This window comes from Andrena cerasifolii, chromosome 2 (assembly GCF_050908995.1).
Source record: "Andrena cerasifolii isolate SP2316 chromosome 2, iyAndCera1_principal, whole genome shotgun sequence".
Lineage (NCBI taxonomy): Eukaryota > Metazoa > Arthropoda > Insecta > Hymenoptera > Andrenidae > Andrena > Andrena cerasifolii.
Genome location: NC_135119.1, coordinates 7082323 through 7101328, shown reverse-complemented (window position 1 = coordinate 7101328; position 19006 = coordinate 7082323). Strand labels below are relative to the sequence as shown.

The 19006-nt window shown below is 41.5% G+C and overlaps 1 protein-coding gene across 5 annotated transcripts in view; it reads left to right on the top strand.

The window, feature by feature from the left end:
- The window catches only part of LOC143366019 (uncharacterized), a 191077-nt gene that overhangs the window by 160015 nt on the left and 12056 nt on the right, over nt 1-19006 (top strand). Inside the window, exon 1 of one of the 5 annotated variants that reach the window (XM_076806713.1) lies at nt 17556-18708. The exons of 3 other annotated variants lie outside the window; for them this stretch is intronic. The gene's annotated coding sequence lies outside the window, so the exon portion shown is untranslated. Of the gene's footprint in view, nt 1-17555; nt 18709-19006 lie in introns of those variants that run through there. One more of the 5 variants, XM_076806709.1, reaches the window with a different exon arrangement.

The following is a 19006-nucleotide window of genomic DNA, read 5'->3' as shown; positions in this document are numbered from 1 at the left end:
CCGACTTCAAAAAAATAAAAATGCACTAATAAGTTAAAAATAATTTTTCCATATTTTTTAAGTCGGCGCCAGATTTACACGGAGCAAGTGATGAGGCGCCGACTTAAAAAGTATGAAAGTCGTAGATTATATAAGAGGAGAAATTATTCTTTAAATAATAGTGCATTTTATTTTTCTCAAGTCGGTTTAAATTTTGTTTAAAGTTTTTTATTTTTAACTTTTAGTTTTATATGTATTGACGCAACATGCTGAGAAGATATGCGCGTACGTACCTAAAATAATAATAATTAGGTGACAATAGTGTATATTATTAACCAGGATTAGCAAAATATTGGACCAATGTTGATGCAGCGTAGGGTGGGACCACCGGGCCATCGCCCTCTTTCGAATAAAAAGAAGATCGTGAAAATCGGTCCATATGCTGAGAAGTTATGCGGGAACAAACATATAAAAAAAAATACATACGGATCGAATCTACCTATAACCTCCTCCTTTTTCAAGTCGGTTAAAAATTATGGGACCTCGAATGTCCGGGTCAATGTTGACCCGCGGTAAGGAATCGTCCTTAAATTACGTAAGGATTTTTCGGGGGTAGGGGTTTGGGAATTTCTTATGTTTTCTTAAGGGAGGAGCTGAGGGAGTCGGGTAGCGCCTTACGTAATATTTTTTAAACCTAATTTTCAATTTATTATTAATTCTATCATTAATATTCCAAAAAAGTAATTTTTGTTTGAATTTCCCGAAACCGAGTTAAATGAATTATATAAATATTTAAAACAATTTTAATAACTGAACAAATGTAAAAAATATTGCATAAGGAAGGGGGGTGGAATATAAAATCTTATGAATTCTTATATTTAGGAAGGGAGGGGGTAAGAAACCGCCAAAATTAGCATTACGTAATTTAGAGGCAGCCCCTAACTGCCCTGCGTACTTCTGAAGGCTTTTTATTGGTTAGGTCAATAATTAATTTATTGGATCTGTTAAAATTGATTCGTTGGTGTATATTATTACGCTTTGGTCCGAAATAGCCCAGACTCCGCTGTCTGGAGGGCAGTGGTCGATGGCCGCAGGAGACCGAATATTTTATAGCGACGTCTATCCACCGTCGCTGGTATGTCCGACCACCCGATGGCCCCTAATTAATGGCGTAAATGACGCGTTTCAGTGGTTCGCTCGATTGTGTGCAATCAACGACGCGCACGATGCAACTGCACGGCTTGGAGGAAGAGTTCATCGTTTCGTCGTGGCCGTTTGTCTGTCTGACCTCCTTCAATCTGGGTTAAATGAACGTTCGCCGTGCGGATGCGGCGCCGGCAATTGCCTTCGCCTCGGCGACTCCGCTGGGAGGATAAGTAGAGCGATTTTCAGTGTTCTTCAGGTTTGGTGGGCTACTCTTCGCTGGCTCGCTGGGAGCCTATCAGTTTTGTCTTGGAAGGAACAGGAATGGAAGCGGGGTTGCGCGGTGGTGTGAGCAAAGGCGGTTTTGTGTAGGCAAAGTAGGCTGCAGCCTAGGGTGGCATCCTATTTCTTTAATACACGAATGAAATATTAAACATAATTAAATAGAAAGGACCACCTTTTTATTTTGCCTGTTTTGCACGGGTGATCTTTAGACACAGAGGCTCGAGGCAACTTTAAAAACAACTCCCTTTTTTCATGTAGCAAATTCGCAAGAACTCATATGTGAGTTGTCATAATAAATTAATTTTAAAATTGTCTCGACTCTGGCATTAAATAATTTGATGATATTTCACGAGAAGGGGGCGCGAAATCTCCAAATCCGCCCCTGTGTACAGGTTGCTTCAGGAAATGTATTACGAAATTGACGAACACTGTGCATATTAATAGCAGTGGATCAAGGAGGTTTTGCATGAGAGAAAAGTTGTGACTGATGAGTGCCAGAAGATGGTTACCATCGAAGATTGGGAAGAAGGCTTTATTTTGTGGGTACAGTGGACTCGAAGCGAGATCCAAGTTGACAGAGTTCTGATGTCGTACAGAATTGGAACTGCAACTGAAGTAGCACAAAGTAGAACGAGATTGGAGTTGAATTGATGCTAAATTGAGTCTGAAATGTTAACATACTCTGAATAGCTAGTGTGCAGCTTTTTGAGGGCTGTTTGTAGTATTATTAAGAGGTTTTGCGCGTACCCTTTATAAGAAGAGATTCCATTGGTTATAGGAGCGCTTATTCTTGAAATACACACGACTGACAGTTTAAACCCGATTTACAAACGTCAAATTGCTCGATCCATCGTAAAACTTATTCCTAGGAAAGCCAGAAAATTGCGTTTTATACAAATACGTTTTAGTGATATGGGAAAGGCTTAACGCTCGAAATTTATGGCGACGTTACTCCCGCCCATTGACTCCTATCAAGAAGTTTACGGCTGGATAATAAAATTCCTATAAAATCTATGAGCGAACGACGAACATTGGAATATATTGTATTTAAGCTCTGCTGACACTATTTCCGCGGAAACCGCCACTTTCTTGCGAGCTACGTTATTTCCTGATTGAAGAGGCAAAAGTATATTCAATGAGCTTGAAAGTACATTATCACCAAATGTTTACAGCACGAAAAATAAACTTCCATTGCCCTGATCTTGAAATTCATTAAACACTTGAATTTCGAATATTACTTGAATAATATTGAACTTGAATATTATACAATATTATTTACATTTCACAAATAATAACGCACACAAATAAAGTCCACCAAAAGGGATGAATCTCCGCTCGTCAGGGCCATATTGTAAATTTCAGGACCTCTATAAATTCGTGACTACCAGAGGAATATCCATGTTCGAATCCTCAAATAAAGCAGACTCGGCAGGATCTTAATAGCGCGCTAAACAATGCATCCGTGTGTGTTAAAATGGGACCCAGATCCGAGCGTCGGACCTGCAAGTTTCTCCCTTCCTTATTCGTGGATCTGCAGGATCAGAAATGCTTCTCTGTAAAACAAGAATCATAGCGCACGAGAGAGCCGTGGGATGCTCGAGAAAATCGAACGACATCCGAAGGGAGACTTGAACGTCCCCTGATCCCACAGTTGCGACGTCAAAAATGAGGCAGATAACAAAGTGACACGGTTCCTCGTACGAACTACACGATACCGTCGATCGAAATGCACGTATCCCGCAAAGATATCCGGGAAAACTATCGGGTCGTGTATCGATGGAAGCTGCCATCGTTCGATGCACTTTGTCAGAAGGAACGCCGGATGTGTCGCGGGATTGGAGGTGGCTGGTGGACCGCGAAGGATCGCGGAATTATTCGCTGCACCGCGTCGACAGACATCGCGCGGCTGTTTGCACCCGCGCGTATAAACAATGCAAGTGTTAATTTAGAGGCAAGCCAGTCTAATTAGGGCTGGAAGCTACACGAAGCTGCGCAGACTGGAGCAACACCCCCGGTATTTCCCATGTGCATTTCCAGCTATAAGTCACGAAGCTTGCTTTACTGTTGTATCCTCCAGTTACGAGCTCGTTTTTCAACGAACCCGCGCTTCGGAACCTGTTACGCGTATACCTACAGGGTGTCCCATAATCGTTCTGCATGGAAAAGTTAGTTGTAAATATAGAATAACATTTTTTTATATTGCAATTTGTTTTGGAGAAAATTCACCTGTGAATTTTAGAACTTTTAAAATTTTTTAGAAATTTTAGAATTTTTAAAAACTTTAGAAATTTTAGGAATTTTAGACATTTTAGAAATTGTAGAAATTTTAGAAATTTTGGAAGTTTTAAATTTTTTAGAAATTTTAGAAATTTTGGAAGTTTTAAATTTTTTAGAAATTTTATAAATTTTATAAATTTTATAAATTTAGAAATATTAGAAATTTTAGAAATTTTAGAAATTTTAGGAATTTTAGAAATTTTAGAAATTTTAGAAATTTTAGAATTTTTTTTAATTTTTAAATTTTTCAGAATTGTTCAGAATTTTTCAGAATTTTTCAGAATTTTCAGAAATTTCAGAAATTTTACTTTTTTTAAATTTTTAGAAATTTACAGAAATGTTCAGAAATTTTCAGAAATTTACAGAAAGTTTCAGAAATATTAGAAATTTTACAATTAAGTAAGTTACGACAAAATTTCATTCTATGTTTTTGACTTGCTTTTTCACGTGGAATCCAGTTACGGGGCATCCTGTATATGTTTACGTTTGAAAGCTTTCAAGGCAACGAGAGCCGACGTTTGTTTCATCGCAATTTCCTCCATGGGTGGTTTTAAATTCTTTTATCGGGCTGGGGATTATGTTTCAAAGGAATGTTTAATTTCTTTCTGATTCACGGAGTCATATTTGCACATGGTATTATTAATATTGAGATATCGAGAATGTGTTTTAGAAATCTGATATTGAATTTTGGGGATATATACTGTTTATCTTGAAGATGGAAAAAGATCGCCCAACTATGGAATTGGAAATGCTTTCCCGGGATGTGGGTACAAAGTTTTTATTGATCACAGACTGTTGGAGGAATATTAAAGGAAATCCTAAGGGAAGCTCGAGCGAGCTTTCTTTCCTCGTGGATCTAACGCGTTGTCACAAGAAAAGCTACCACTGATTTTTTACTCATCAAAACATAAGTATCCGCAGGTAAGTATAGAGACCTGCGGAGGTCTCCCTTTGTGCGAAACCTTGCCATCAGAGATCGTTCTTTTCCTCCCCTTTCGCTCCACTTGACAGAAAAGGATCTCCGCGTCAAAGTAAATTCATTCCGCAACATCGCATATCCGCAACAGTCCTTCGCTCGTTTAATCCATCGTTTTTCATACACAGTGAGCCACAAAATTATTACCACGGGCAACAATTGGCCGGCAATATGGAAACTGAAAGGACAACAAAAGGGCTTCAATATTCTCCCCATTAAGAAGATAATTTAAATCCAATTTCGCAATCCCTTTTGCCGACCATTTATCCCGCGCATTCCTATCAAATTTTACAGAACGCTCCCAGCAAAAAGAATGAAAACTTTTCAAATTAAAAAGACTTCAAAAGGCTGCGGAAAATCGCGAAGGAAAATTTTACGCATTTTAACTCCATCCTCCTCCGGACATGATTCTCCCTAATGCATCGCCGCACTCGCGAGGTGCAATTAAATTTTCTCCTTTACACAGGACCCCGTGATTTGCACGGCCGGGCGGAAGCTCGGTTTCGAGCGGTATCGAAAGGCGGAAGTCAGCAGTGCCGTCGTGTTTTAATTGCAGACGACGCATGGCTATCGGTCCGCCGGGGGACGTGACAGTAATGTTAATTAATCGATCCGGCGCCGCGCTTCGAAACTCGTCGGCATACAAAGGAATCGCGTTGCATTTCCATGGATCTTTTATTCATGCGAGACCCGCGCTTTGCAGCGAAGCGTAGACGAAGGAAAAACGCGACGCGGACTTTCCGCCTGGCGGAATCATTTGCGGATCCGTTCGTTATTCTCCCAGTTCCAGTGCTCTCCCCATCACTGGGTCCACCCTCGTCAAAGGGGTTACACGCGCATGGACGGTTAAAAAAAAAGGGGGTCGATTATGGAATTTTTTTTCCAGTGCGCTACGCGTATGCACGGGTGCTGAAATATTTCGAAACGAATTTTAGCTGCAAAGTTTTTCAAATTTCAGGCATGTAGCTGTTATCCAGCGGGTATGTTCCCCCAATTTTATTCCCCGCTGGACACAATGGGATTCCCAAATGCAACTGAATTTTCTTCTCTTTTTTAAATCGTATAATATATTCCGCTAGCATAAAGTTCCCGGCATAAAGACCCTCTATGCGCCTCTTCTTCTTACCACTGGCACGCCGGAACGGTACTGACACGAAACTGATACGTGTGTTTAGACCTTAAGGGGGGAGCCTGGTGTAGCGGATCGAAGAAATCGATTTTTTTTTTGCATAAATCAATAGTTGAACATCACGACAATATGTTCCCAAAGCCGCAAAACGAAACTCGAAAAATTAAAGCGGATATAGCCGATTTTGCTACGGAGCGCCAGGCTACCACAAAACTTGAAATGTGTTTTTCTCGAAACGACAGTTTTATACTTTGCGGGCAATGTAACTAAAAAAATATTCAACCAATCGACTTGGCCTTGTGCACGGATATTTGTGAACATTTTCTTCATAGTACTAAGTTATTAGTATAATGATATTGTTTAAATAAATAACTTTTTCTTAGACATTTAAGGCAAAATTTCGTTGGAAACAGTGAACTTTTTATTCAAGAGGCCGCCATTTGTTCATTTTGCATCTTTTAAGTTTCAAATTACTTCATTCTGTGCGTACACTCATAAACTAAAAGAAAATTGTTCGATTTTTGGTTTCAGACGAAACCAAAAGACGCTACGTTGCCCGCAGTGCAATAATTGCGTCGCCAACGGACTGGGCATAACTTTGTTATTTGCCGCTCTTTTTTAATAATTTTTTTTTGTTATATACCTTAACCTGTTAATACAATATCCTGAAAGTTTCAGAAAGATCTATCAAATACTTTCTTTAAAAAAAATTCCCGAAAAATGCCTCGATTTTCATTTAGTTACACCAGGCTCCCCCCTTAAACCGACCTTTAAGGGCTGAGAGAAACTACGTACCAAATTTCTTGGCCGTAGGATCAGTGTTGCCAGAGAAATCGTGATGAGTCAGTGAGCAGGGGAGTGAGTCAGTAGTATTTGGATTTTATATACAGGGTGTTGATAAAAATTTGTGACATTTGCGCGGGATAGAAATACGTATAAATGTAAAACATTATCGGACACATGCGAATACCAACTTGCCTTATTATTTCGATGAGTAAAACGGACCCTGAAAAAATGCCCCACATTTTTATAAACACCCTGTATATAGAATTTGTTTTTTTTTCGCATCTAATGTATGCGATAACTCTATCGTTTCCTAAGAATCTGCTCCTTCTCAGCTTCTCAGGCACAAAACCCCTGATAACATGTGTACGTTTCCCTACCCCATGCTCAGCCACCTCGAGAACCACGTTGAGCGAAAGCTGCTAGCCAATTCACCGCCGAGCCGCAAGCACGCGATAAACAATCTCCCGCCTTCGAATTTAGCACGTTCGGGGACGCTCGATCGCGAATTCGTCGAGTATTTGCAGCGGCTGCGATCAGGGGTCGCGTGTATATCGATTCAAGGGGTTCCGCGGAGTTTTACGAGCCCGGCGAACGATCGTTCAAGCTGCGAGCCGAACTTTATTGCGGTTTACACGGAACTTAAGCACCCAGCCGGTAACGAGATAGCGCGCGGGTCGTGGGTCACAGGCCGCGACCGAATAATGCGACGGAATAACGGACCAGCAGGCACAAGGGTGGCTCGTAAAACACGTATTAACGTAAAATCCGTATCGAACGAGTCGGAGGATCCTCGGTGGCCATTCGACTTGGGAGGTCCACGGAATCGGAAGCTATCGTATGGGGGAGAAGTGGGCTGAAAGGGGCACTTTTGTTCCGGACAAGATAGCGAAGCAACTAAACAACCATTCTGGTTCTAATTGGTAATATTAAAAGGCCAGTTATCTGAATATAACGATACGTGGTAGAGGAGACCGGGGCAAAGTGAACCCCGGGGTAAAATCAGCTTCCTTAATTTATTCTTTAACAATAGAATATATTTACCAATTTTGGTGACGTAATAAATGTTTGTAATACGACAATGATAATTATGCACATTCAGGTATCGAAAAATGGAAATTCATTTAAAAAATTAAAAATCAAGTTTTAGAGACTTCCAATTGGTCTTTTTTCAATTTAGCTTTTTGGATGAATGAGTCTTAAATGTGTTATTAAAGGAACTTTGTTTACATGAACAGTCTGACATATTATAAATAAAACAAATACATACATAATTTTTAATAAAATACGTACTTATAATGTCTAAATAAATTTTTCAACAAAAACATATATTTTTCTATGTAAATTTTTTTACAAATGGGCTTCGATAATTTGTGGCAGACAGGTTTCACATAAAAATAACGATGTTTCAATAAGATGCGCATCTTTTCTTTGCAGCTCAGTTTACCCCGGTCACTTTGCCCCGAATGTGTACTCAATGGAAAATTAATTATTTAATAATGTTAGGACTAATGTTTTCTCAAGCGCGAGTACACGTATGTTTATAAGCGTGTTATAAACACGTAGAAAAAAATTGGAGTTAAAATAACACATTTAAGACTCATCTACCCAAAAAGCTAAATTGAAAAGAAAACCAATTGGAAGTCTCTAAAGCTTAATTTTTAATTTTTTAAATGTATTTCCATTTTGCGATATCTGGATGTGTATAATTATCACTGTGGTATTACACACATTTATTACGTCACCAAAATTTGTAAATATATTCTATTGTTAAAGAATAAATTAAGAAAGCTCATTTTACCCCGAGGTTCACTTTGCCCCGGTCTCCCCTACTCTGTATGAGTGCGGCTAACGCCTGAAGTAGGTTAAATGAGAAATACTGAAAATTAAAAAAAAAATGGCAGCGTCTAAAACAGGCATCGATTTCTGCAAAAAATTCGCTGCTTTTATAAGTCGCAAAAGTCTAATTTTGTAAAAACCGCCTTACTTCTGGTACCAATGAGAATGGGACCCCTACTGCAGAAATATGCGAAGTTTGAAGTAAATCGGGTGATTGCTTTTTGAGATATCCTGCTAACTAATCCGAAAAACATCGTTTTGAGAAAGACGCGTTTAAAGTTACGGTACTGTTATTTTTTAATTAATTACTTTTTTAAATGTTGCCTAAATATGTACAAATGAGGGTTTCTCTTAAAAAAAATCCCAAATGTCGCGCTTCGTTTTCAGGCCCGCGAAGTGGGGAGACCGCTTAATAAGTGATTTCCCGCAACTGTGTTTAATTTATATAATTTTGAAGGCGAGGAATTAATGCGAAAGCTATAGGCGTATTTCAGGAAGGGAAATAATGAATATTCATTCTGCACGCTGCTGGTTGAGTAACGGAAGTAGAAAGTGTCGTTCTTCGGTGGATCAGGATCCGCGAACTTCACCCCTAACTCGCCCCGTTCAAATAAAGGAACGCAGAAATCTCTATTTATCTTCGAGCCGACTTCCCCCTGGCTTCTGTTTCCTTTAGCGTTCCTTTTTCACGGGGAACGAGCACATTTTCCTCCCGGCGCAGCGCCGAAGTTCGAATCTTCAGCGCCGGTCGATGGGACTGAACTATTCATGCGGACGCTCCCACCGCGGAAAGATTCTCCACCGGCGACATTCCCCGTTCCCCTTAAATATTGCAAGCAATGATACGGAAACTTCATTACATCTCCGCGTTCCATCGGAACCGCCTAGTTTCAACTGACTTCCGCGGGAATATCGAGAATGACCGTTGCGAAGCGCGCTTTACCCTCTGGATCTTCACCGTTTTTTGAGGAAGTAGGCAGATGAGATTTTCTTAAATGTTTATTTACAACTGCAACAGACCGTTGCAGGGTCTACCGACAGTTCTGTTGCCCTTTTTGCTGCCTAGGCGAAGCTGCCATATCGCGCCCTTTATTTGTCATTTTTGTAGCTTGAAATATTTATAGTACAACTTGTAATATTTCATTTAAAACTTTAGTTTAAAGAATGCCAATAATTAAAAGACCATTCAGCGCCCTTTGTCAACTTTACGCCCTATGCAGCTGCCTAACTTTGCCTATAGGGACGAGCCGGACTTGCGTTTGTAAGGAAAACACTTGTCAGCAGTGTCTCCCCTCTTTCCATTGAAAAATAAGATGACGAACTCTTGCGATTGCATAATCATTACCAATTTCTCAAGTTTTCTAATTCGATGTCTATCGTCGAATACCAAATTCTCGAATTCTTCTGAATTTCTGTAGATCTCATTTTTCATCCTTTGACTCCAATTTCTGCGCTGGGGATTAGGGATTACCACCCTCCTCAAACTAAACCGAAAATTTTGCAATATTTTATATGTAATTAGTCTTTAGTTATAACTTCCACGATGTCTACCATATGCTTTCCCTTTACAATCTCCTAAACCAGCGATGAGCAACCGACGGCCCGCGGGCCGCATTTGGGCCGCCAGCCGCTGACCTGCGGCCCGCCTGAACATTGGCATATATCTTTTGAACTGTAAAAGATATCGCAATGAATTTTGCGCCAAAAATAGTATAAAATTATCCCTTTCCAATGCTGTATAATTTTATATTTTTTACGTTTATTTAATTTTTTCACCCCTGTTAACTTAATTAAGATACAAAAATTTGAAAATTGTTTATTTGGTACTTTATTTAATGCCCTTTTTAAGTGGTTTCTAACACAATTGTTTAATCGTTCGTCATCGAGTCGATTACGACGATTATTTGTTTAAATTTTCATACATATATCTGTTTATATTATAATATGTAGGTATATATTACTAATAAACAGTACATCAAATTTAAATAAAAACGTTTGATTGTAAATCATTGATAGGAATAACAAATTCAGCCCATAAATTAAAATTCTTAGATTAGTTATATTTATGCATTTAATATTGCGGCCCGCGTGGTGTAGTAGGTTTCCACTTGTGGCCCACTTCGGACAAAAGGTTGCTCACCACTGTCCTAAACTATCTACCATCCGCTATAAAATATGCTTGCTCCAGTCCAATACATCACGCTACTTCCCTCAACAGTAACGCAAACAGTCCCCAGTCGCCCACGTCCCAAAACACACATCCTTCCTCAATCTAACGCTGAAACCTCCCCTTTTAAATACCCCCAACCGCACAGCCGGCTGCACCCCTGTACTCGACGCGGCGTTTCTGCCATCAAATTCTACGACCCGACGGAGCAGCAATTGCTAGAGCGAAAGCGTATCGGTACAATGGACCCGGAGCATTGGCCACGGAGTTGCGCCGGTAGCTGACCCCTTGTTTAAATAGTTCTATTAATTGATTGTCCGTAGCGAAATTGTTTCCGAATCTACGACTCGAAGTTCCTGGGATGTTTCAATACGCCAACGGCTCTGTTCCGCACCGTCGAATCACTTCTGGTTTCCCGCGGTCTCCCTCGGTTTGCTCTCGCCTAGAATAGCTCCGCAGCAACGGGGGAGAGCGTCTACTGTTCGGCAAACACACGTCCCGTCCTGGTTTCGCGATCCAACACGGTGTCAGTTGTCTTTGGTGGGCTGAAGGCGCGGCTTCATTAGCTAATCTTAAGGCGGAGCCACTGTCAAATGTTTTAACAGCGACGGTGGTTGAATTATTCGAGAAAACCTGCGCCACCCTGGCTCGGCGCAAGGCCACGGTGTCTGGGTGTTGTTTCTCGGGGAGTTGTTTGCAATTAGGTCGCTGAGTTAACGCCGCACGAGAAATATACTCTGAGAAGCTGGGGTAACTCCTGTGTCGGGAGTTATTATACTAGGGAGGCCAAGGTATTTTCTAAAGTTGCTCGCGATAACATTCCCAAGGAGCGCGTAACTTGAATAGTTACTCTTTATTTCAAAATACAGTGCCAATAACATTGCATTCTGTTAGGATAATGTAGCCGAATATGACGGCCTTTCCTAATATGAGGCTCCAGAACTTATCTCCGCTACAGAACTCTTGAATGTCATAGCGATGCTATTTCTTTAATAACTAACCGTGTTTTCAGCTTCGGTTTTAAGGAATTAGCGGGCGTTGCATAAGAAAACACTATGAAGTCGACTTAAAACAAAATGTTTCATATCACTAGTGCAGGCTGGCGAATGTGATATTAATCTATTACCGACTTTGATTCGTTTAAATTAGTCTGTACCAAGTTTTTATTATTTTCCATCGTAAAACGATTTTCATACGACATTTTTAACAGAAGATGTCCCTCTTATAAAAGTTTTTGTGTCAAATACAGGCCTCGCCCGCTAATTCCTTAAAACCGAAGCTGAAAATCTGAGCACTGAATTGATTTGTGGCCAATAAAGGAATGTCAAGTATAAAAAGTGACAGAGGAATCAGTGTTCGAACGGAGAACGAGAGTACAATTGGAATTAGCAAAGTTGATTTCACAATCTTTGCGTGAGAAGGTTTTTAATGTTTTTCGCGAATTAAAGGTACAATTGGAATTAGCAAAGATGATTTCACAATCTTTGCGTGAGAACTTTTTTCGTGAATTAAAGGGAATTAGCTTCTTTCATACATGAGTCGTGTTTATGGGGGGGGAGTTGTAATCAATTGAGCGTCTTGAGCAAGCACATATTTTTGAAATATGTTGCAGAAAAGTTTTTGAAGTGGATCGATTAAATTACAAATACCTCTAAAGTGGCAACTGTGTAATGTAAATTTTCACAAATACTGTTGTATAGTGCTTGAAATGGTGTTTAAGGCTTACCAGTTGTATATCATTAAATGATGAAGACTTAACTTCGAAGCTATTTAAGAGTTATCATGTTCGTATTTGTATTTGTATTTTTGTTTTTCCTGTGTTTGTACACAGGATGGTGTTTCAAGCATTTTGCTGATATTGCCCAATGAACAACATTAGTCATTCTCATTTTTCCCTCCTCTCTCCTTCGGGTCCCAGCAGTGGCAGCGCACCAGGAGAAAAAGGTGGTGGTCTCCCATCTTTCCCCAGTACACCGCCCCGTGATGCTTAACTTCGGTGATCTAACAAGAACCGGTGTTTTCCATCACGGCTACGGCCACTGGTTGTAGTTATCATGTTATTATTTCCGAATATGAGACCCGCGCAAGTTCAACTGATGAGAGTGAAAAACAAATTGTTCCGAATGATGAAAGTGATTAAGAAAGAAAATTATGATAGAGAATGCTTGTTTCGTACAGGTCTTTATTCCTCAGAGTTAAGTGTACGTATAAAGTCTTATGATGGACCTGGTGGGCCCACGAAGACTGCGGTAGTGAAGAAATAAATTCCACGTGCCGAATTTATAAAAAAAAAAGAAAAAATAAATTACAGAAAAAACAAACTAGGTCTCATATTATGAACCCATTCTTTATCTGCGTATTTGAATGACTTTCGTTTTTATTTTATTATGAAGAAACCCAATCTTTGTTATAATACTTTCCAACAGGTTGCTAAAGAATACATATTCTACTTTTAAAAAATATATCGAATTTTAATAAAAGTGTTCTTAGTCAAGAGTTATGATGTTTTTAAGAAATGGGTCTCGTATTCGGCTACTTTACCCTACTGCCTACTGCCAGCAACGCTTTTACGTTTACTACCTACATTATTTAACGCAAAATAAATAACAAACGAACCATTACATTGTAATACAGTGTTTAATTAAATTTATACTTTCGCTGCACTTCTGGGCAGCACACTCTCCACTCTTGCGTTGAAATTACCCCGTTAACGTACACAGCTTTCATAGAAAGGGAAGCGGAGTACGTCTCCATTTCCACTTCTACGTATCCTTGATCGATAGCAGGGAAAAGGGAGAACTTCTCCTATCGGGGATACTCAGTGACTCGCCTAAGTGCATCCCGATAAGACGGACGAAAGATAAAAGCCCGCGGTACGCGTCCAATTGAATTATCCACTCCCAGACAAGCGCCTTCGCGGTGCTTTCAATTAGCAACGAATCCGCGCGGCGACTGCGGGATTCCGCCGCGAAGAATGTAGCGGCGGTGCGAGGTGTCTTCGCACGACAATGCGTCGCGAAGAAAGTCCGCCCTTCCGAATCGTAATTACCATCGCGATGAAAATAATGCCGCCGGTGTGCTTCCTCCCCGGCCGTCTCTTTATCGCGAGAAACTCGTGGAGACCGCGACCTTTGTGTCGTTAAAGGGAGCATTTTTTTTGCGTCACGTGCTCGACGGGAATTTCAAAGCGGTGATTTCGTGTAAAGCAGAAAAATTACGTGACAGGCAGCAGATTGGCGTCTGTTCGTGACGAAAATTAGTTTAAGGACCGCCAGGATTAGAGAAAGGGGCGGATAAACTGGAAATAAAATTCAACCGACCACTGGAGGCCGCAAGATTTCCCTCCCGAGTTTATCGCGCTTCGGTACTTTGATTATTACTGTTATGCCAAAATAGAGCTGTTAATTTCACTATATTTCAGCGCATTGATGTTGGACAGTGATAGGAAAGAGGCCGCTACTTTTGAAGCCCCTTCTGTTTCACGCGTCGTCGCCCGTCTTGTGAAATAAGGCAAATTTCAAAGAAACTCTTCGCACAGAATCACAAGAAAAATGTGATCTGTGACATTATTTTTAAATTTGACTGTGTCGGTATAAATAGCGACTTTCGAAGCCCCCCTATAAATTGCGCGGCCATCGCAAAGCCCGGGACAGATGGGATTACTTGGTGCTCGAATAATCGTGCACCATGTAATCTGAAAATGATTTAATCCCGTGGGCGTGTTAACGGAACGGAACAGCTATCTTTAGCGAATCGAATAAACCACTCGTTAGCGTTCATCCTGATCGCTTGTTTTAAATAGCGGCAAGTTAGCTGACTAGCGTGGGATTTGTGGCAGATTTAAGTTATCCCCTGTAACTTTCGTTTAGTGGGAATTTGCCGATCGGAACGGGCGATTTTACAGGGGGAGCTTGACGATAAACGGTGGGAGCACGCGCGTACGCAGCAGCTGGGTTATCGTACGTGATCGCGGTTACCGTGCGCTCTCGTGCGCGTCGCGTTGAAAGATAGTTCTAAATAATATCTGACACGCGTTGATATCGAGTTGCCTTAGATGGAAGTGGGTTAACTGGCAATTCGAGGGTTTACGGTCCCGTGTTATTTTCTGTTTCCGTGGTCGCAATTGCCCTCGGTGAACTCCTCCCCCTCCCCCGGGCGAAATGCACTCCCGCGGCAGTTAAAATCATTTCGCAGATAAAATCTGTCTTTTCACGGAACGTTGGCCCGGGCGATTTACCTGCTCGACATGCATGAAATAAGAATATTAATCACCTTCTGACTTAGCGGCTCCATGGAAACGGAATCTACCAGTGAGATTTATTTTCGCAGCCATGCGAAAGGAAAGGTATTGTTATTCGTTACAAATTAATACGTTCTCCTCGGAGCCGCGCTAAATTTGCTCAGACTCGTATGAAATATTCAAAGTCAGAGTGTCCTAGACACAACCGAGGAGGGGGTGATTCTAAATAAATAAATAAATCGAAAGTATAGAATAATTTCTCTTTTCGTCTATGAACCCACTTTAAGCAGACAGTTATAGATGAGGAATCAACATTAGACATGACTTTAATGCTATTTGGGCCATTTTGCGCAGAAAACTACCAACCCCCAATGATCTGAAACTGAGTAAATTTAGTTGAAAGTTTTAATTGTTGAAGAAAAGTATACCTTTGTTTGTATTGGGTGTATCTTATTTCTTGTTATTGTTCTACAGTGTTTGAATGGGTTATTTAATAGTGAGTAGGGTAATTAATATTATTCTAAATTTTCTGTAGTTTTTGTTTTTTCCTAGACACAACCGAGGATGGGGTGATTCTAAATAAAGAAATAAATCGCAAGTATAGAATAATTTCTTTTTTCGTCTATGAACCCACTTTAAGCAGACAGTTATAGATGAGGAATCAACATTAGACATGACTTTAATGCTATTTGGGCCATTTTGCGCAGAAAACTACCAACCCCCAATGATCTGAAACTGAGTAAATTTAGTTGAAAGTTTTAATTGTTAAAGAAAAGTATATCTTTATCTGTATTGGGTGTATCTTATTTCTTGTTCTTGTTCTACAGTGTTTTTGAATGGGTTATTTAATAGTGAGTAGGGTAATTAATATTATTCTAAATTTTCTGTAGTTTTTGTTTTTTAAGCTTAAAATGGAAATATGGCTTAGTAGTTTTAATAATTGTATAACGTAAGAGTTCTTCCATGGGTTCGTAATTTGTTTCAAAATAAACATCCCAAAAGTATGGGATCCGTAGCTTTCTGCATAACTGGGCCCACTGTCCATTGCCCTATTCTAAAAAGAAGCCTCAAGTGACAAAAAATTACTCCATATTCTCGACTTATTTTTTCACGCAGAATCACCCCCTCCTCGGTTTACCACCAATGCCGGAACACCCCGTCTTTCACGACTTAAGCGGGTAACTTTCAACAGCCCAAAATCAGGCCCTTTATCAAACGCATATTCTGAAGTAATAAACGAATATAGAGTTAATTCTTGTTTTAATTTTTAATCGTCATTTCGTTGACTTTAATGCACAGAAAGAAAATTTTTAATATATGTGGGATCAGGAACCTCCATAAGAGGGGGCCCGGACTAAGGGACCGTGGAGAATCGGCGTTGCCGTGGTGGTTACCGCTGCTGATCAGTACGCGGGCGGGCTGCTCGGCTTCGATTCCCGGCGCCGCGGCGTGGAATTACGTCACCTACCGATTCTCCTACATATATTTACAGGAAAAAAGTTATAAATATAAATGTGAGAGCGTGTGCGCGGTGCACTGTCTGATGGTGACCGCGATTCCGGACAGGTGAAAATTACCTAAAACACAAAGTAAAAGCATTTTTATAATCTGTAAGACAGTCTCCATCTTGTGTCAGAAGCAAAATTTTGATAAAAAATTAATACAATTTTTATATCGATGTATCTGATTTCATCCTCATTTTGTAGAGAAAATATTTTTTATCTTTTTCTTTAAGAATTTATATTGAAAATGTACCCCGGACACATTGGGGGGAATAGTTTCCTGCACCTTCCTGTAAATTTTCATTCAAATCGTTGGAGCGGTTTCCGAGATTTTATGTTCACCGTTCTTGGAAAACGTAGTTTCTGGGAAATCGCCTTTTAACATGGTTTTGTCGTTATGCGATCTCATATGCAGGCTCGTACATTGTTGGCTGCAATATCCTTCAATTTTTGGAATTTCGGGGCCCGGTTGCGCTTAAAATACGTAGAAAAACTGTAGCTAATGAAATCTGCAAAAATCCCAAAACCGAGTTGTCGAAAATTTGGAGGGTTGCCTACCCCCTTAAGGGATTATGCATAGTCAAACCTAAAGCTAATTTTTTCGTAGAAAAATATTCACGTTTATAATAAAGTAACAACAGACATCCAAGAAGCATTTTTAAAAATTTGCTCACCGCAAAACCAAATTTTTAAAAATGCTTCTAGGATATCAGTTGTTACTTTATTATAAACGTAAATATTTTTCCACGAAAAAATTACCAAATGTTCCTTAAACGTTGCTATTTCAAGCGCAAAAAGTTTCGTAAAAATATACGCTTCCGCTTGTTCAAAAAAAAATTCACAAACACTCGCCTCTTTTCGGCCGCCTGACTAGTTATAACCCCTTAATTCAAACCTCGACCGAGCCGCTGAAACTTTCCTCCAGGCCCCTTCAATCGCTCTCGCGTTATTCAAACGCACTCGCGCTACTCTATGCGAAGCCTGCGAGTCACCCCTGAAATTCATTGCCACCTGAGAAGCTCGAATCGCGAGCCTCGGAGCCAAATACCTACAGCCCGGAGGATGTTGCGAAGCCAGCAGGCGGCAAGGAGATTGCTAATAGCGCAGCCGCCGTTCCTTGACCGTACCAAGGGGGGAAGCGGGCGCGGATTGAAAGAGGAGCAGCAATAAACGGTGGCTGGGTGACGGCTCTCAAGCCCGGCGGCCGTGCAGCATCTCCATCGTAAGATCTCCGATGACGTGGTCCACCGCGTTACCGCGGCCGTCGTCGTGTATCCCGTGATTACCTTGACGGAAGCTGCCCATTAGTCGGGCAATGATGATGCCAACGGACACCCAGGTCACCGACAACTCAGCCTAGCGGTGCCGAGCAGAGGCCGGCACTGACGACAGCTTTCATTTCTCTCCATTGGTCCCGCCGTACCATCTCGACGCCCATCGTCGAGCTAAGTCGATTCCTTCGTCGCCCGGAGCACCGCCAACCTCCGCTTCCGAGATCCACCGCGAACGGACCATTCCACCTCCTCCTGCCGGCGACAGTGCAAACAGCGTCGCGACATTCGACGGTGCTCTGGACTTCCTGGGCCATCCGCTGAACCGGTCCCCCGCCGTTCGATCCCCTGGACCGTCCGCTTAATCTACCGCACGGAACCGAATCGAGCAGTTTCATTTCGCTCGTTCTCGCCACCGATCGCCCAGCACCGCCGTTTCGCCCACTTTCGACCGAACGGGCCCCAGCGTCGGCGATTAACGCGCACCGTACGGAAGCCACCGTTGCGATTGGAAAAGTGGAAGGTGGCCGCTGCAGCGGTGGATGGCACGTATCGCGCCTGCACACCCAGTTGCGCGTGGACCGACGATCGTCCCCGTTGGTGCTTGTCGATGATCGACGTGCAGCCTTTCGGCTAATCGAGCGGGATCGTTTTTTTTTTTTTTTTTGTTTTCCCCGGAGGAGCGGCGATGGGAGGAATGTGCTTTGGATAGAGGTCGGGGCCTCCGTTCCCTAGTCGACGAGTGACCCGATGAAACCGAAGTGAACGCGTGCGGAAATAGAGTGCAGTGAGTGCGGGAGGAGCGCGGTGAACGTTTCCCTGATCCGCGTCGACTTTTCGTCCGGTGGAAGCAACGCTCGCCCGGCGCATGATGCTCGGTTGATCGCGCGGTATCGAGGGAACAAAGTGTGTCGTTGCGACCCCTTGCGATTAGCGCCCGCTACCCGCCTCGATCGGCCAATTAATCCGACCGAGCGGCTGAGCTTCTTAATGCGCAGTGGCATCGCGAAGCGATGACTAGTGATTACGTGGGCCCGCTTCGTTATCTCGCGTCGCACATTTGCAGGAAGTATTTCGCGAGCCACGCAGGAAGTAACCACGTGCTTTACATGGACCGGTATGTTTATTTCCACTTGTTTCCCTCCATTTCTTTGCGAATCTGATCCCTAAAAGGGACTGTGTTTAAGGAACTTCTGTGGGATCCTGTTCAGGAACTTTTTACTTCCCCTGTAAATTTGGAGAAGTTAAATGTCATATATTGAATTGTATTTGTGAAAATTAAACTGAATCTGAATATCGAATTCAATTGGATTGAGAATTTAATGTTCGTGAAAAATTGCACCGCGTGTGTAGCTTCTTTGGTGGCGATCAATCGGGCGTTATTTAGTACTCAGAAAAGTGTAGATGTGATTTGG